This window comes from Bombina bombina, chromosome 9 (genome assembly GCF_027579735.1).
Source record: "Bombina bombina isolate aBomBom1 chromosome 9, aBomBom1.pri, whole genome shotgun sequence".
Taxonomy (NCBI): Eukaryota; Metazoa; Chordata; class Amphibia; order Anura; family Bombinatoridae; genus Bombina; species Bombina bombina.
In genome coordinates this window covers 200,161,334-200,182,339 of record NC_069507.1, presented here as the reverse complement: position 1 = coordinate 200,182,339, position 21,006 = coordinate 200,161,334, and positions in this window count along the sequence as shown.

Genomic DNA, 21,006 nt, shown 5'->3' with positions numbered 1-21,006 from the left:
GGTCTCAGCATCTCCTAGGATTCTAGAAAGAAGAATGTTATATGTTCCCGCAGCACTTTATTACAACAACATCCCGAAAATGAAAAGGATAACCCTAATAATACAGTCAGGTTTATTACCACATATAGCGAAGGAGCGGGTTTTATAAAAAAGATCTTACATAAGCATTGGGGCATTCTAAAAGCAGATCCCAAATTAAGAGGAGCACTTGAGGATATACCCCAAATAGTATTTAAAAAGAACCGCAATCTTAAGAACATATTAGCTCCATCAAAGTTACAGGACCCTATTACCACCAAAAATAAGTCTTGCACCTTAGATCAATGGGTCACAGGAAGACCAGGTACATACAGATGTGGTCGTGGCAATTGCTGCATGTGTGCACATTTATGGAACAGAGAATCCATAATGAATTGGAATCACACTAAGCAGGTGCCCATCAAATGTAGAGGGACCTGTCACTCGATATTTGTAGTATATGGTCTTACCTGCGGCTATGGATTGATCTACATAGGTAGAACCAAAAGGAAAATCAAGAGACGGTGTTATGAGCATATTGACAATATCAAAATAGGTCTCAAAGGGGCGTGTCTAGGCGGCGGCCATGACAGGACGTGTTATCAGGAGCTCTAGAAGAAGATCTGTGCAATCCGCCGAATTACACACAGATAATTGCAGCATATATGAAAAAAGATATTATATCTGACCGCAGTATAATCTGCTGAACTGACCTATGTTAAACTTGCTGACTAAATTACTTTGGAGCGCTGATCTGGACCGCTGAGGCCTCTGGCGGCGGCCTCCTCTGAGACCTCAGCACCCCCCCCCCCGGTTATCCGGGTACGGCATTCCCTATTGGAGTGCAATTTTCTGTTACAAGTGGGAGCCTAAAGAAACTATTGCCCTGAGGTAAAATGGACACCGTAATAAACATGGAGGTACAGAACCTCGAAGTCACTCTGATGCAGATGTTTGAGGAACACTTCGCAATGCTCCACCGTCTGGTCAGAGGTTGTTTTGGTAAAGATTATGCCGCCCCTGAGCGGGAACTTACTGAACTCCACGCTCCCCAGGAGAATATGAGGCGAGCTGCCGATAGCGGACTCTTGGTTCCTGAACCTATGGAGCTGAATGATGCTTGCGATGTGCTCAAGTGGGATGATGTTGCACTACGAAGATCAGAAGCAGCGGCTACTGCAGAGGCTTACCTTGCACCAAGTTATCAGTGGGCCCCAGCTGTTCCTTCCGAGTCTCTCACCAGCTCCGGGCAGGTGCCGGGAGCTACCCATAACATTCTTCAGAGTGCCAGGTTGAATGAGGCCACATGTAAACATACGTGCACTGACTTCAACTCAGGTCCAACTCTAACCTTAGTCTGGGACATTAGTAGGGATAGTGGAAGCACTGTGACCCCTTTTGTCATAACGGCACCAGGGGATTCCCTCCATGGTGCTCATATGGTAGTGGAGCATTTGTTCATACATAGGAGCAGGAACCAGGCTGGATCTGTCTTGCCAATATGTTTTGATCTGACCGGAGCGGACATGAAAGGCTACATACCTGCTATTACCATTCATGCCGATGGTAAGGCTGATTTCAAGTTTTCCCTTGCTCCCAATTGGAGGTATGTGACTCTAGATCGGTCTATGGTGGCCTACGGATGGCCCTGGCAAACTTCTTATTTTGAAAATTATTCCCAAAAAAGAGTCCCCCAGGACTGGAGACTTGGTGTGGGATAAATATGATATATCTACTGGGACTGGCCTTCACGCTACTAGATGCTGTTCCTGCACAGGCTCGAGATTTAAGAGCACAGCCACCCGTTATGTTTAAGGACACTTTTTTTTTTCTCTTGCCTTGCATTATTTTTCTTATTAACCCAGTTTTGTGTACTATTTCTGTTGTTACCATATGCAGGTTAATTATTCAATTTGACCCTCCCTTCTCCAAGTTGGAGATATTATATATGTCTTATTTTGTAACAACTGGAAAATATTAATCCCAAAGCCTATAGGGATTTTGCAAAAGTTTACTAGTTCCTTTTTTTTTAATATTTAGGAATCTGTCCACATAATGTCCATCTTTCATTTCCCTTAAATAGTCCTATGGGCAAGTTATTGTTGGCTCATGTATAACTACATAATGTAATATCTGAACCCTGCTAGATCATTATTAAACCTGCATAGAAGGCAAGGGGAATTTTATTTAACTCGATAATAGCCACAACATATTTTTATTTCATACTATGTCCTTCTGGAGATCTTCTACTGGCTTTGGTGGTGTGCAGGGATAGGAGCTGCCTATTTGTGTTTTTTACTTTTCTTATTATTATGTGTAGGTCAATTCCTCAATTTGAGCTGCACTTTTGTGGGCAGGGGAAGCTATAGGTAGATATGCTCTATTTTGTAGAATCTGGAAAATAATAATTTTCATGCATATAGGGGTGTTGCAAAAGTTTAAATCCAATATCTTCCCCAAATAGTCTTGTGTCTAGCTACAGTTGGTCCATATATAATCGCATACTGTAATATCTGAACCCTACTTTAAACTGGATCACTGTTACCCCGAAATAGATGACAGAGACCTGATGGTAATTGGTTGGTCACACTAAGTTACACTAATTGGGAGGTGTGCTACCTGCGTCCGAGGCGGCATATCTTGGATCCCTGGACTGACCACTGTTACTGTTCTTAGATGGCACCCTGCTCGTACCAGAACTAGTAAGTAAGGTTCTTGTCCCTCACACCCATTCATAGCAAGACACCATAGTTCCCACTTGGGTAGAGACGCAGTATCCACTATGTATTCCATTCTACAAAATAACAGCTGCTGGTTTGACTGTTCTATATGTTCCCATATAGTTATTAATTTCTTACTTACTGTATAAGGTTATTACTCTCCATTCTCTAAAGCATAACATAGACTTGCTCCCCACATGTTAAGATTGATCATTCTAGATTTTGGACCCAAAAGTGGTCTTTTCCCTTATTTACTTTACCATTCCCCTTCTTTAGTTTTATTTAATCTACTGCAGCCCAAAAGCAGCTGTTACTTTATCTTTTGGGGATATTACTTACTGTTAAACTTTGACGATGAAGGAAATTTTGTTCTGATCTTATTTTATCATTTTTGTTTGTCACATTTATGAAAATAGAGGTTTTTCTTTGAGACTCAAGAGTAGTCTCCCTGTATCCATGATAGCCCTCTGAAGTTTAGTATTATTGGTAGCATTACGAGGTCCAAAAGTGGCCTTATGTGTCATAGTGAGGGTTTAAAACATCAAGGACTATATATTTTTCAATATTGTCAGTTGAGCATCTCCTGTGTACCATATCTGCTTGTATTCTCAATATGTCTGGAAGACATTTTGCTGTTTAATTATTCTTAGTTTACTGACATGTCACATTTGTATGCCTTGTCTTATACCTCAATAAAAAGTTAAACAAAAACAAAAAAATAGGTCTCAAAACGCACAGCGTCAGTGAACATTTTAGACTATGTCATAAGCAGGATCCTAGTAGCCTGCGTATTAGTATATTGGAAATAGTACCTCCAGATCAGAATCCCCACCAAAGGCTTATTAGGCTTAGACAGAGATAAACAAGATGGATCCAAGAGTTAGACAGCTTTACACAAAAAGGCTTCAATATAGACTTGGATTTACAAGCCTTTATGATCTAATCTTGTTTCCTTTTGTTTTCTCTTTCTCTGCAACGGTAAATATTGTGTCAATAGCATTCTGGTTTAGATAGTTTTTGATTACTATATCAGTTTTCATAAAGGATAAGAATCAATTAATAATGTTTGCATTTTTATTTATTTTTTTATTGCTTACAGTGTACACATACAATGTAGTTATTTATTTGTTTATGGATTAGTTTTTCTTAATATTATGTATGGATTGCATTCATTCTTATGATATTTATTGTAATTTTGTATTTGAAGTGATTTTAGAATGTTTAGGCTATGTATGAATTATAGCGGTTTTAAATATTGATGTAATCTATTATGCTAATTTTAATGAATTGATTGTACTTCACGGCACCCAAGAGCATTGTTGTTACCTGATCACAGACAGTGGTGCATGCGATGTAGTGTTTACTTCCCCATATGTGGTCCAATGAATGGATGTTTACACACGTGTCAACACATGGCTAGTAGGTGTGTCTGCCAAGCCCCGAATTTGAGAACACGTAGTAGGAGAGGGCGGAGTAATGAACAAATAAAACGGAAGAGGATCCTCATGGAACATCACAGCTGATCCAGGAGTCTTGAGAAAGTCTGCCGAGGTCAGACGAAACGCGTAGACGGATCGGTCTACAGCTGGTCTACCACTTACCACACAGTCAATTTGTTTATTTCAGCAGTTACAGCCAACGGATTACCCTAAAGAGTGATTACCTGAAAGAGCAGTTTAACAACAGTGCCAAGAGTCTGCATTTATGCTGGGAGCCGTTTATGGTCGGACTGTGTTTTTAAGGCGTTATTTGAATGAATTTGAGACTTTTACCTTGAGTAGTGGTTGCACTTCTCTTTGCTTATTTTTCAGTATTCTTCTTGGCCTGAGTTATCCTTGGAACTCAGACAGCGTGGAAGCTGCACTAACGATTCCGTAAGGGGAGTGCTATCCAGTTCAGGAAGCAAAGATCTTACACTGAAGTGTTTCATATATACTCACTGATGCACAAGAGTGGTTTCAATTGAAGTGGGTCTTTATAGTCAGACTTCATTACCAGGACTTACTGGGACTGTTCTGGTTTGTATTTAACTACTTAATGTTTTTAATGTAAATTGTGACATTATAGCAGTATTTTAGTTTATTATACTGTACTCATGAAGTTTTAATTTTTTTGGTATACACATATAAGATTGCAGTTTCTAAGTGCGCTGCTCAAATGGTGTTTTATTTAAGACTAGGACTCTTGTCAATTTTAACTAATTTGGATAAAAATTTAGCTGATCTCCCCTGGTAACTGGTGAAATAAGACCTCATTTTCAAGTCCTCCTTTGCCAATTTAATTTTCAAAAACATATCTCTTTCAGCTCTCCCTTTCATATATTTAGCCCAAGTATCATTGTTTGAACAGTTAATATACAGCTTGCAATTATGTTTGACCTTATTGGAAAGTTGGATGTCCCAACTACTTTTTCCATTTAACTAAATAGGCTTTGATCTCTCCTTTTAAAACAGCTTTCACAACTTCCCAAAATATTTCTATCTTAAAGTAATAATTAATATTATCTATGCAGTATTGTTTCCATTTTTGAATTAAGAATCTATTAAAATCGATATCCTTGATGAGGTATTTGGGGGGAAAAAGTTGTTTGTCTTACCTTTCCTCTGTGTAACACCATCTATAGATAAAGCTATTATCGCATGGTCGGAAATCACTATGTCCTGTATCTCAGGATGTAGATCTAGGGATTACATTGGTTCATTTACTAGGAAAAGGTCTATTCTCAACAGGTAAAAGTTTTTAGGTCCGGATTTTTAATCCGCCATATATCATATAAATTTAATTTGTCTTGGAAAGTGCCAAAAACTCTTTCTTCAATTTTTCTACCGATTTTTACTGTTTCTGATTCTATGGCCTCTATTTATCAAGCCGTCGACTTTCTTGCATTCATGGCACCAATACGGTCGCCTAAGATCGCCTAACATCGCCGCCGCGGACCTGAATACGCTCTCCAAAATTATCAAAAAAGCTGTCAAAAAGCCACGCACCAAGTACGGTGCGATGAGCAGTGGACTGTTGATAACTAACAGTCATCGATCTCGCTGCTCTTCGGGTTTTTCACAGCTTTCTTGCTATACTGTCACTAAGCACCCACACTATACTATACTGTTTTACCCCTAAACTGACGCTCCCGGAGCCCCCCGCAACTAAATAAAGTTATTAACCCCTAAACCGCCGCTCCCGGACCCCGACGCAACTCTAATAAATGTATTAACCCCTAAACCGCCGCTCATGGACCCCGCCGCCACCTACATTATATTTATTAACCCCTAATCTGCCCCCCCTACACCGCTGCCACTATAATAAACATGTTAACCCCTAAACTTAAGTCTAACCCTAACCCTAACACCCACTAACTTAAATATAATTTAAATAACTCTAATAAATATTCCTATAATTAACAAAATTATTCCTATTTAAAACTAAATACTTAGCTATAAAATAAACCCTAAGATAGCTACAATATAACTAATAGTTACATTGTAGCTATCTTAGGGTTTATTTTTATTTTACAGGCAAGTTTGTATTTATTTTAACTAGGTAGAATAGTTATTAAATAGTTATTAACTATTTAATAACTTCATAGTTAAAATAAATACAAAAGCACCTGTAAAATAAAACCTAACCTAAGTTACAATTACACCTAACACTACACTATAATTAAAATAATTAAATAAATTAACTATAATTAAATAAAATTAAATACAATTAAATAAAATTAACTAAAGTACAAAAACAAACAAACACTAAATTACAGAAAATAAAAAAATAATTACAAGAATTTTAAACTAATTACACCTACTCTAATCCCCCTAATAAATTAAAAAGCCCCCCCCAAAAAAATAATAGAAATCCCTACCCTATACTAAATTACAAATAGCCCTTACAAGGGCCTTTTGCGGGGCATTGCCCCAAAGTAATCAGCTCTATTACCTGTAAAAAAAATTACAATACCCCCCCAACACTAAAACCCATCACCCACACACCCAACCCTACTCTAAAACCCACCCAAACCCCCCTTAAAAAACCTAACACTAACCCCCTGAAGATCACCCTACCTTGAGACGTCTTCACCCAACCGGGCCTAAGTCCTCAATCAAGCCGTGCAAAGTCTTCATCCAACCGGGCAGAAGAGGTCCTCCAGACGGGCAGAAGTCTTCATCCAGGCGGCATCTTCTATCTTCATCCATCCGACGAGGAGCGGCTCCATCTTGAAGACATCCGACGCGGAGCATCCATCCAGACCGACGACTACCCAACGAATGAATATTCCTTTAAATGACGTTATCCAAGATAGCGTCCCTTGAATTCCGATTGGCTGATAGAATTCTATTCTTTATCTCCCGCTCTCTTAACCTTCTGGCTCTAACAGAAACCTGGCTCTCTCCCCTAGTCACAGCATCCACTGCTGCTCTGTCACATGGGGATCACACACTCATTCTCAGCCCTGGCATACTCCTCTGACACGATACCTACGCAGATGTTCCCGTACTGCTGAGCGGCACTGGAGAAAATCTCGGAGTGCAGCTGATTTTCTTCATTACAAATTCATCTTGAACTCCTACTTTTCTGCCCTTAATCTCCATAAGCAACAGTACTTCTCTACTCTTATCTCTAATCTTTCTTCAAACCCAAAACGTCTGTTCTCTACTCTTTTTTTTTATTAAATATTTTTATTGAGGAAAAAGTAAATGCACATTACAGGACAGACTGAGAGTAGCAAAACAAATATTCAAATATTCAAGGAATTTTTGGGTAAGTTTGTACATTTGTGTGGACAATCCGCATTTTTGTTTAAAAGAAAAGAAAAAACACATGAGCATTATGTTTCAGAAAACCTGACATATGCACTTAAAGGATACATCAAGGAGCTATATAAACAAAAAGAACAAAAAAAGAAAGAACAAGGATGCACTCACACACAAAAGGCATGGTGAGCAGCAGCCAAGAAGCCACCAACCAAGTTTTCCTATGCATGAGTGGTGTGATGAAATATATAAGTATGAGGTATTGGATTCAGAAGCATAAATTCATCTTGTTGGTATTGTTAAGCAGTCTTACTAATCTAGGAAGGGAAAATACGGTCAATATTATATTGTACTGTAAGAGTTACAATAAAGAAAGTAGTTAGGGTGCGGTATAGGCAAGATAAACCGCGTAGTTAACCCTCCTGATCCAGGAGGTTTATTATGTAGAGGGGGGGGGGTTATTTACATGCCAAGAAATCATGCCTTCATAGGAAGACAAGGTAAGCCGTTGTATCATAACTCGGGGTAGACAGGCTACAACATTGCAAAGCGATATAGACATGTTGAAAGACTCATGAGTTCTAGTGGGTACATAAAGATGAGCTAATTGCATGCTGGTCTGGAGCTATACCTGGCAAATTGGAGTTCTCATCTATTTGACATGATTTATGTAGCACAGTGAGGATATCTAGGGTAAGGAGATTGTAGATAAGAGCAGTAGTGCAGGTCCAGCCTGCGCTAAAAACATGTTGAACACTTTGAAGTGAAGCTGTGCATCCCTGCCTAGCAATGGCCGTAGTATCAAGTTATGAATGTTGCACAGAATGTCACATACTAAAACAGTGGGATCTAACATATATATGCTGCCTGCTCTTCTCCTATATTTTCCAGGACGTCTACTGCAGCACATTGAACTATAATACTAGACAGATATCTGGGATTATTTGTAAAAGTATAAATACCCATCAGGGATTGAATGCTAGTGTTCCCCAGCTGACTGTGAAGTACCTAATCCACAGACATTCTACACATTATATCTGTAAAGGTAAAAGTGGAGAGGCTCAGACATCTCGGCCCCAGACATCCAAGCCCCTAGGAACATTAAAAAATAAAGGCATTATATAAATATATAACTAGGGACCCCAGGTCAAATATCGATTTAGCTGCCAGTGTCTATGAGCTGTGTAGGTTCAGTAAAGAAATAGATATGTCAAACAACAAGCACATATATAAAAAAATGTAGACAAGAATTCAAAAAAGTTCAAAAATTTAACTCAAAGTACTTTAAGGAATAGATAATTATCTTTCTGTAACACTGACTGCTAAGGGTTCTGTAAGATCATATAGATCCTGGAATAAATCACAATTATTTGGCAATCTGTGGATTAAGTATAGTAGAACAAACAAATTATAACTTAAAGATGTGTGTTAACTTCATAACAGTATAGACGCAGCTAGACCAAAATAAGTGTGGAGAGCAGTCATAGTGAAGCTATAGCCCTGACTCCTATACATAGCTCATATATGGCTCACAGGAATTACCACACACCTGTTTTTCGAGGAGTCCAAACTAATAGTATAGGCTGAATATCAAACAGTGGTACACAGGGTCGTAAGCAAGGACAACTTGTCAAGAGCACAACATACAAAGAGCATCTATAAACATATAAAAACAGCCTGGGCTGACATACATATATTATAATACCTATAGCAGCAATCAAACCAAAGGCTGTCATACTTATGGGCGCTCCACATTTAACTGTAATATATAAAAAGATAAGTCTTGTCCATCTTTGCAACAGGATTATCTATGAGATAAGGCAGTGATTCCTCTTTAAAGGCAGCAAATCTTGCCACATTTTTGAGGTGTCATAAGAAGAATTCGTGGGGGAGACTAGGCTTCTTGATCCACTTCTGTCGCAGTCACACTGTAACACAGGTTGTCACTATGGAAAACTGAATCATGTTGTTGGATGGTTCATGCTGAGGACAAGGAAAGTTATCAAAGATGCGGTGAAGAGTCTGTATGGCTGTAAATGATCAAATAGCTAGGGAGTTGTGTGAGGATTGCTAGAAGCCGCCACACTCTAGTTGCATATTGACACCTAGCCCACTCCAGTCCTCCATGTAAGCGTGCGATAGTTGAGGTATGCAGGAACACAGCCGAGGCCTGCATAGGTATATCTGAATATCTGGATGTGTTTCTTCTTGAAAGTTGTTCGTTCCGGTGCTGTTAGTTTTATCCCCAGGACCATGTGGGAATCGCTATAGTCTCTTTGTCGGCGGTTTGTGTCAGTTGTGGAGCTCTCAGCAGTAGCGCTCGTTAGCATGAGCTCATCAGTAATACCCTCAGTTCCATGGTACAGTGCCTCCTCAGTAAATACTATAGCAGAGGTGAGCGGTGGATGCTAGAGCCCCAAATCTTCCTCTCTGACAGTGATCACATCTGCTGGGCTTAAAGAAACCTCTGCCGCGATCTCGCAGTCCTCTGTAGATCCAAGGGCTTCATTCAAGGTTGTTTTAAATTGAAGCTGGCAGGAAGTTAAGAGTCTGCTGATTTCAAGCAATATCTGGCCAGCATTTTCCATATTGATCATAAGCCCATGAGGGTGGTAAAATGGCCACCGATAGTGCATCAGTTGCAAAGATGAGTACTCTTCAAATGTTGACTAGGAGACAGACATACAGCCCCTAATAAAGAGAGGCTTACTTCATAATATAATCTTGCCCTAACGTGCTTTTTAGAATAGTCAGAGCTAGAGCTCTGAAAATGTGCTGCCGTTCATGTGCGCTGTTGGCTCGGCCCCCTACTTCTCTACTCTTATCTCTAATCTTTCTTCAAACCCAAAAAGTCTGTTCTCCACTTTCAATACTCTTCTCTGCCCACCCCCACCTACTAATACAAGTTCTCTGTCAGCTCAAGACTTTGCCAAGCCACTTCAATAACGACATTGACTCCATCAGAAACGAAATCAGCTCTCAATATAATTCCTTTCTCTCAGCCCCTCAAACGCTCGCAACCAACCACAACCCACATAGCCATAAACTTAGCTCTATCTCCCCTCTTACTGAGGAAGAAGTTTTGGCACTTATACTGCGCTCTCACCTCACTACCTGTCCCCTTGACCTTATTCCCTCACAGCTACTCCCCTCCCTCTCTTCTACCCTTACCCCTATACTCACACACATTTTCAACCTCTCCCATAGCACCAGTATATTTCCCTCATCTCTGAAGCATGCACTGGTCACACCTATCCTCAAAAAACCTTCGCTTGATCCAACCTCCCCATCCAACTACCGCCCTATTTCCCTCCTCCCTCTTGCCTCAAAGCTTCTCGAAAAACTAGTATATGCACGCCTATCCCATTTCCTTACATTAAACTCCCTCCCTGACCCACTGCAATTTGGATGTTGTCCCCATCACTCCACAGAGACAGCAATTGTTAAGGTTACCAACAACCTACTTACAGCAAAATCAAAAGGCCACATCTCTCTGCTTATTCTCCTTGATTTGTCCGCAGCCTTTGATACTGTTGACCACCCTCTTTTGCTCCAAACCCTCCAATCCTTCGGCATCTATGACACAGCCCTCTCGTGGTTCTCTTCCTACCTGTCAAACCGTACCTTTAGTGTAGCCTTCTCTGGGGCCTCCTCTGCCCCGTCACCACTTTCTGTTGGGGTACCGCAAGGCTCTGTCCTCGGTCCCTTACTCTTCTCAATCTACATGTAATCATTAGGTTCCCTAATAAAATCCCACGGTTTCCAATATCATTTGTATGCCGAGGACACCTAAAACTACTTCTCTGCACCAAACCTATCTCCTTCCTTGCTAACCCGTGTCACTAACTGTCTTTCTCACATCTCTTCCTGGATGTCCTCTCACAACCTCAAGCTAAATCTCTCCAAAACTGAGCTCCTTATTTTCCCCCTTCTTCCAAAATCTCCACCCCCAATCTCTCTATAACTGTCGACAACTCCATCATTACCCCTTCCCCACATGCCCGATGTCTCAGGGTCACATTTGACTCATATCTTTCTTTCACTCCTCACATTCAGTCCTTGGCTAAAGCCTGCCGCTTCCACCTAAAAACATCACTAAAATTAGACATTTCCTTACACAAGACACAACTAAGATTTTAATACACTCTCTCATCCTTTCCCGCCTCGATTACTGCAACTCTGTCCTCTCTGGTCTCCCTAGCTGCCGCCTAGCTCCTTTACACTCCATAATGAATGCCTCTGCCAGGCTCATCTTCCTTACACGTCGCTCTTCATCTGCTGCACCTCTCTGCCAATCCCTTCACTGGCTTCCTCTTGCCTCTAGGATTAAACACAACATTCTCACTCTGACATACAAAGCACTCAACTGCACTGCTCCCTCCTATATCTCAGACCTTGTTTCCAGATACTCTCCCTCCCGTCCCCTTCGCTCTGCTCATGACCTCCTCCTCTCTTGTTACCTCATCCCACTCCCGTTTACAGGACTTCTCCAGACTGGCTCCAATCTTGTGGAACTCTCTGCCTCGTTCCACAAGACTCTCCACTAGTTTTGAAAGCTTCAACCGCTCCCTAAAGACTCTACTGTTGAGGGATGCATACAACCTACACTAACCTTTCTTTATACCAGTTCCTCTCCTCCATTGCTATCACCTGAACCCCCTTAGCATGTATGCCTAATAGTCCAGCTGTTTGCAGATTACCTTCTTAAGAGCTGACTACAACAGTGCGACTCTTGGCAGGATCCTCTACCCATTTGATCCCTATAATTGTTTTGTTGTATTCTGCGTTCGTTTATAGCGCTGCAGAATCTGTTGGCGCTCTACAAATAACCAATAATAATAATAATAATATGGTGCTTCAAGCAGAACATATTATCTTTCTGAACTTAACTAATAAGGATCTCCCACAATGCAGGAACTTTTTTGTAATGTTACTTTTATTAGGTAGGAATCTGATTCTAAAAGTATGGAAAAACTCCCACCCACCATCTTTTAGATCATGGAGAGCAGGTTGAGAGGTGAATGGATGTGCTGATATTAAATCAGGGTGGAGGAGGGAGAGAGGGAACAAGAAACATGCTGGGCTCATCACCCCTTTTACCATTAGCAATAATCTAGAATGTCCCAGCATATACAGTATAGATAAAATAGAAAAATGTATGTTTGATATAAAATTGTGGAGAATATTGCTAAGCTTAATAGTTTTTGATCAGATGCCCAAAGAAGGCATAATTTTTCTTATATTTTGACTTATTATACCTGTGTAATAAGTATTATATAATATTGAAATGCATGTTGTATGAAATAGTAAATACAGCTTTCACAAGTCAGGTCATTTATCTTTAATTGTTGTACTTTCAAGGGTCATTAAGTGACCCAAAGACCTGTTACAAAATAGGAAAAATTGAGGTTTGTTTTGTTTTATTTTATCTTTTCTTGACACAAATATCTTGTGATGACTTTGTTGCTTCGATGTATTTTTGCTTCCTGGTGTCTGTAGACTTACTTTAAAAGCTTTAATAAAATATTAAAAAATGTCCATATTCTATCTGAACTATGAAAGAAAAAAATGTGGGTTTTGAGTCCCTTTAACCTCTGCAAAGGTAATTTTCAGTGCAGCATTGCACTATTTGGAGCTAACTGAGCACATCTGGGGCAAGATTATATATGCGGCGCAGGCTTCAACGCAACTGCTGAAACCTACAACGCCCGTAATTTCACCTTGCACATCGCGGAATAACATAAACCCCACCGGCAGTTCATAAAGTGCCATAAGTCGGATAAACTAGTGATGGAGTCGCCAGTGACTTACGGCACTTTAGAAACTGCCTGCGCCTAAGAAAAAAAAAAGTTAAATCTCCCGTAAAAGTCTAACCCACCTCCCAAAATTAAACCCGACACATAAAAACCCCTATGTCCGCAATCCCCCCACATTAAATTATATTATCAAATTTTCTTCATTCTCTTGTTATCCATTGTTGAAGGGACAGCATTGCACTACTGACAGGAAGCTGAAAATATATATTTAGCCAATCACAAGAGACAAATGTGTGCAGGCACCAATTAGCAGCAGCTCCCACTAGTGTATGATATGTGCATATTAATTTTTTAACAAGGGATACTAAGAGAACGAAGCACATTTGAAAATAGAAGTGAATTTAAAAGTGTCTTAAAATGACATGCTCTATCTGAATCATGCCAGTTTAATTTTGACTTTCCTATCCCTTTAATTCAAACTTAGTTTTTTTATTTTTAAAGTAACATGTAATTTAGTATTTTTTAATTTTAGATAATTGTGGTTAATTTAGGGGCTGCTAGGTTAGGGGGCTTAGTAATTTAATTAGTTATTTGCATTGTGGGGGGGTTGGCGGTTTAGGAGTTAATAGCTAAATTAGGTTAATTGCATTGTGGGGGATGGCGGTTTAGGGGTTAATATACTTTATTAGGTAGTTTGCAATATGGGTGAATGGCGGATTAGGGGTTAATAGCTTAATTAGGCATATTGCGATTTGGGGTTTAGGCGGATTAGGGGTTAATATACTTTATTAGGTAGTTTGTGATGTGAGTGAATGGCGAATTAGAGGTTAATAGTTTAATTAGGCATATTGCGATGTGGGGGTTCGGCGGATTAGGGGTTAATATACTTTATTAGCTATTGCGGTGGGGGATTGCGGTTGACAGGTAGATATTTTGCATGCGTTAGGTGTTTTTATTATATTATCAGTTATGGGATTTACGGTGCTTACATTTTCAGTGTAAAGCTTGCTGCGCCGGCCTATGTGTGGCGAGGTGAAAATGGAGTAAAATGTCTCCATTTTCTCTGCGTAAGTCCTTGCACTGAATATGTGATACCAACTGGCGACGCGGTTCTATGTTAGCTTATGGAAGTAAAATTAGCGGGCGACGTGGGAAATATACGCGCCGCATTTAAATGTATATGTGATAGCAAAACCGGACTAAACACAGGCGTCGCCGCATATGTAATCTCGTCCCTGTTTAGCCATTGAAATATGTATGTAGCCAACAAAAAAACAGTATTGCATTGCTCTTGCTGAGTATAAGTACATATTCTTTTCACCAAAGGTACCTAAGAGAACGAACTAAATTTCATAGAAGTGAATTTAAAAACAACATGCTCTATCAAAATCATTCAAGATTGAATTTGACTCCTGTGATGAGAGTAGGAAGCGATGTCACTAGATTGGGGGCGGGGCTTAGGTCTGTTTGTCTGTGTCGCAGTTAGTTAGTGAGATCAATGCTACCAGATGTATATTTCCATGCTCTACAATAAAATAGAGTTGTACCATCTTTGCTGTGTCCTGCATGTGTCCTGCATCTCATGACATGGTGTCAGAAGTTCTTGCCTGCGCTTCTGTTTCCTGGTCGATGACAATGTCAAAGTTTACCCCACCTGAGCCTTTTCACTTCTCTCAGCCTGCAGCTTGGCCCACATGGCGTCAGCGGTTTCAGCGCTTCAGGATTGCTTCCAAGCTGGACAAGGAGAGTGGTGAAGTACAAGTTAATTCTCTTTTATACTCTATGGGGAAAGATGTAGAGCCAGTGTTCAATGCTTTTACTTTCCAAGAAGGGGAAGAAGTTAACTTTGATATAGTTATGGATAAACTCAGTGCCCACTTTGTGCCCAAAAGAAATGTGATTCATGAGAGAGCTTGTTTTCACAAACGTAATCAGCGTGTGGGAGAATCTGTGGAGTCATTTTTGCGCAGCCTGTATGAATTAGCTGAATTCTGTGAGTTTGGTGTTGCTAAAGAAGAGCAAATCAGAGACAGAATAGTTATTGGAATTGCAGATGCTGAAGTCTCACTGAAACTACAGTTAGAGTCTGATTTAAAGGGACACTCAGGTTAAATTAAATTTTCATGATTCAGATACAGTATGTAATTTTAAACAACTTTCCAATTTACTTCCATTAAAAAAAATGTGCACAGTCTTTTATATTTACAATTTTTGAGTCACCAGATCCTACTGAGCATGTGCAAGAATTCACAGACTATACATATATGCATTTGTGATTGGCTGATTGCTATCACATGGTACAAGAGGAGTGGAAATAGACATAACTTTAAAATTTGTTATAAAAAATCTACTACTCATTTGAAGTTCAGACCAAGTGCTATTGCATTGTCTTGTTATCTTGCATTTGTTGATTATGCAAATCTAATGTGTTGACTGGTCCTTTAACATTAGATGGAGCTATTAGGATGGCCTGCCAGAAAAGTGGTGAAAAAGCAAAGTGCTGATCTGAGGTCTGAGAGTATTGTGGATGAAGTGCAGCAGTTCAGGAGAGCTGCTAGTGAAAGGCACAGTGTGAGCGGTAGACCTAAGATAACAGATAGGCCTAGAATTGGATGGGCGCAGCATGCCCGATGAACACAGTGCAACCGTGCCCATGATCAGAGTGTCATATGCCCTGCTAAAGACAAAAGATGTAGAAAATGTAACAGGATGGGCCATTTTTAAGTGGTGTGTAAGACTGAATATATTAAGGAGATGCAGGTGGATAGCGACCAGGAGGGTCAAGAAGTGTCCTTTGTGGGGATTGTTGTTGAACGGCTGGGTTCAGAAGATGATTGGAGGGTTACTCTTACTGTAATGGGAGCTAAAGTTGCCTTTAAGATTGACACAGGAGCAGACATCACTGTAATGTCTCTTGCAGCGTTCATAAAACTGCCTCGACAGCCCCAGCTGGCGAAAGTTACAACAAAAGTCCATAGTCCAGGTGGCCGCATTGATTGTGCGGGGAAATTTCTTGCCAGCTGCGAGTACAAGCAAAGGAAATTCACCATGTGGGTGCATGTGATTAGAGGTCAGTGTGTTAACAATTTTTTGAGCAGAAAAGCAGCCTGTGGTTTGGGCCTAGTAGCCAAAGTGAATGAAATCTCAGAAGATATGTTTGGTGAATTGGGCCTACTGAATTGCAACCCAGTCCGTATATCACTTAAAGGTGACGCAATCCTATAGAGCATTACCACTCCCCGTAGAATTCCGTTCCCGCTCATGCCTCAAGTGGAGAAGAATATGGGGGTTATTGAAGAGATTGCTGAAGCAACTGACTGGTGTGCCCCCATTGTGCCTGTTGTGAAGAAAAACGAGAAGGTACGCATCTGCGTAGACTTGAAAAGGCTGAATAAAGCGGTGAAGAGAGAGAGATATGTGTTGCTGACACTTAAAGACATAGCTCCGAAATTGGCGGGAGCAAAGTTCTTTTCTACATTGGATGCTTCTAGCGGCTTCTGGCAGATACCTCTAGATCCAAAGTGCTGCAAACTGACTACCTTCATTACACCAGTAGGTCAGTTTTGTTTTTGCAGACTCCCCTTCGGGATATCCTCTGCTCCTAAAATCTTCCGAAGAGAAATGAGTTCTCTCCTAAGAGACCACGTGGGCACGGCAGTCGTCATGGACGACATCTTAGTGTATGGGTCTACATTGGAGGAACATGATCAGCAATTGAGCTGTGTGCTGAAGCTAAACAAAGAGAAATGCCATTTTGGGAAAGCTGAGTTATGCTACTTTGGGCATATCATCAATGGGGATGGCATTAAGCCAGACCCTGAGAAAATTTGTGCTATTGAACAGATGAAAAATTCTTCTGATGTACATGAGCTGAGACAAATATTGGGCCTTGTAAATTATGTGGGCAGGTTCCTTCCAGATTTATCCACAATACTACACCCTATCACAGAGTTGCTAAAGAAAGATGTTGCCAGGGTCTGGGGACCTTCACAGGAAGAATCTTTTATGCAGGTCAAGTCCCTGCTGGGGTCTGCCCCAGTGTTGAGGTTCTACGACCCTTCCAAAAAGACTGTGGTTAGTGCTCATGCGAGCACTTATGGGTTAGGGGTCGCCCTCCTGCAGCTGAATGAAAACAAACTACAGCCCACCGCCTACTGTTCCCGTACACTGACGGCTGCTGAGTCAAAATACGCCCAAATTGAGAAAGAGTGCCTGGCTGCAGTTTGGGCCTGTGAGCGCTTTCAGCGTTACCTAGTGGGTTTAGAGAAATTTAGTCTGGAGACTGATCATAAACCGCTAGTCCCTCTAATCAACTCCTATGATATTGACAAAACACCCCTAAGATACCAGAGACTTCTCATGAGGCTGCTCAAATTAAACGTTCAGGCAGTGCATGTGCCGGGGAAACAACTGGTTGTGGCAGATACACTATCCAGGCTCCCGCTGGCTGCTGCTGAAGAGTCTTCAACGGAATCGGATGTGAAAGTGTATGTAGATTCAGTTCTGGCCTCAAAGTCCATCTCTTCAGGGAAGCTAGAACAAATAAAGAAAGAGACATATTTAGATACAGAACTTCAAGAAGTTATAAAGTACATAAAAAAAGGTTGGCCCGAGAGTCGGGCAGCCTGGATGTCTTTAAGTTCTTACCAGTCAGAAAGGTTGCAGCTCACGGAGCTGGATGGGTTGGTGCTGTTCCAGGACTGCATTGTTATTCCTGTCAGTATGCGGCAGGAGATGTTAAACAGGATTCACGATGGCCACTTAGGCATTACAAAGTGCAGAGAAAGGGCAGCTACGGCTGTATGGTGGCCCGGGATCAGTTCCGACATTGCATGCCATGTGTCTAAATGTGCCTTTTACCGGGAACGCTAGCCCACTCAGAGAAGGGTGCCCTTGATTTCTACTCCGCTGCCTGCAGGCCCGTGGCAGAAAATAGCTGCTGATTTGTGCGAACTGCACGGGAAAAAGTTCCTAGTTGTGATCGACTACTATTCCAGGTATTTGGAAATTGCACCTTTGAATGAAATCACAAGTCAACCCGTTATCACTCGTCTAAAGAGCTTATTCGCCCGGTGGGTCATACCAATGGAGATGGTGAGTGATAACGGAATGCAGTTCGCTTCCACAGAGTTCAGTTCTTTCAGCAGGAAATATGATTTTATACATTCCACGTCAAGTACACATTACCCGCAGGCCAACGGAATGGCTGAAAGGGCAGTTCAAACAACAAAATTCATTTTGAAGCAATCTGAGCCATACCTGGCCCTCTTGTCCTATAGGGCGACTCCCATTCAAGCCACGGGGATTAGCCCGGCACAGCTGATGCTAGGACGCCAGATTCGCACCACCTTACCCTCTGTGGGTGTCTTCCAGCCAACTAGCTTTATTCCTCAGACGAAGTCCTTAGGAGGGATGAAGAGGCAAAAAGACGCTATTGATTCTTCTACGACAGGAGACATTCTCTGAGGCCCTTGCAGGAGCTGAATGCGGGGCAAAGTGTCAGAATTAAACTGAATGATGAGAAGAAATGGAAGACGCCTGCTACGGTAATTGGACACTCTCCAGAACCAAGGTCTTATGTAGTCCTTACTGATGGAGGGACAGTCACACGTCGAAATTGAAAACATCTTCAGCCTGTACCTGAGAGTTTGGAACTGGATGCCTCAGTACCACCGGCGGTGGGATCCCCTGTTTTAAGAGGGGTGCCTTCCCCTCAGCAAGATCACAGCGGGGATATGTCTTTGCCTCCAGCGGACTCTCAATCACCTTCTTCTGTATCATAGGACAGTTCATGTAGAATTACATCAAGCGGAAGAGTGGTGAAACTTCCGGCCCGATATTGGGATTAACTTTAGTTAGAACAGTGACCGGAAGTATGGGCAGAATAATCCCATGGTCACTGTGGACTAGGGTAGTCTACCCCGATGTTCAAGTCAGGATGTAATTCATGTTGTTTATATTTTCTGTAACTTATTATGTGTTCTATATTAGTGCTTGACAAATGTGTTTAAAAATTAGGAGCCAGTAAGAATATTTAGGAGCCAGGCATATTTTTAGGAGCCAGACCGTTGGATTTGTATATAGATATATGGAGAATAACCCAAAAAGTTAGGAGCCAGGAGTAAAATTTTAGGAGCCAGTGGCTACCAGGCTCCTGGGTTTGTCGAATCTATACTATACAAAACTGTTGTTGTATACCTTGTTATTTGTTATATTCAAATGGAAAAAAAATTCTATGCTTTGTCCTTTGAAAAGGGGGAAGATGTGATGAGAGTAGGAAGTGACGTCACTAGATTGGGGGCGGGGCTTAGGTCCGTTTGTCTCTGTCTCAGTTAGTGAGATCAATACTACCAGATGTATATTCCCATGCTCTACGATAAAATAGAGTTGTACCATCTTTGCTGTGTCCTGCATCTTGTGACAACTCCTACTATTAAAGGGACAGTCAACACTTACTTTAACAAGTTTTTATATTGAAAATAACAAAACGGAGGTCCGCCTACACTATACCCCTCCTGCCTTGCCGCCTTGCTTCTGTCCTAATCAGCGGCGCTAACTACTCTAATACCCGGTAAATATGGATGCCGGACTCCCCCCACCATTACGTAGCTGCCTTCTTCTTCAACTGATAAGCAAATCAGAATCCAGTCCTCGGAATGAAATTGCACGCGCTTGCAATTTCTGTCAGAGGACTGGATTCTGATTTGCTTATCAGTTGAAGAAGAAGGCAGCTACGTAATGGTGGGGTGAGTCCAGCATCCATATTTACCGGGTATTAGAGTAGTTAGCGCCGCTGATTAGAACAGAAGCAAGGCGGCAAGGCAGAAGGGGTATAGTGTAGGCTAGGGTTGCCACCTCAGCCATGTTTTCCTGGACACTTATGAGTTACACATGCTGCAGGGTGTGCTGGGAGGAACATATATTGTGTTTCTGGACAGCACTATTCATATTCCTCCCTGCACACCCTGCAGCATGTGTAACTTATAAGTGTTCTGTATTTTAAGGGACAGGTGGCAACCCTAGTGTAGGCGGACCTCCGTTTTGTTATTTTCAATATAAAAACATGTTAAAGTAAGTGTTGACTGTCCCTTTAATGAGCTTGATTTGGGGGTCTGAGTGGGTGGAGCTATGCAAACAGTATATGGGGTGGAACTGATGCAAAGTGAACACATTGAAGGGAAGAAAAATAACAGTACAGTGTCCCAGGAACACTTTAGATGTAACCAAAACGTCCTTGTACAAAACAGGTTTCCCTAGCAGGCACATTATGTCGCCCTGAGGATATGAGACTTGCTTGTGAAAAATGAAAGATAATAACTGGCTTTTTCAGGAAGACATGAGGTTGTCATTTCACATTCACAAGGGTAAAGTTCTGTTACATTTGGAATGGACTACGCTGACAAGGTCACGTTGTCCTCTGCTGTCTACGTGCTACACGTGCAGTAGTAGGGAGACTGAAGGAGGGGACAAACACCATAGAGTAGGAGGAGCCCCATAGTATCTCATTTGAGAAACCATAAGCGGCCATCTTAAAGAAGGGCAATATGTAATAGGTTGCTCCTCAGTGCTATTAAAAGTTGCTTATCAATTTGGTCATAAATAATCACTATAAAAAAAGAATGTTAATGTGAAGCTACAACATTGTCTCTCTGTAAACAGAATAACCCTTTAATTGTATTATATAGACATTACATATAAAAATGAAGTTTATATGTGTAACCTTTCTCTTTCTGATTTACCAGCTTTAGCCCTGAAGAGTCAGAC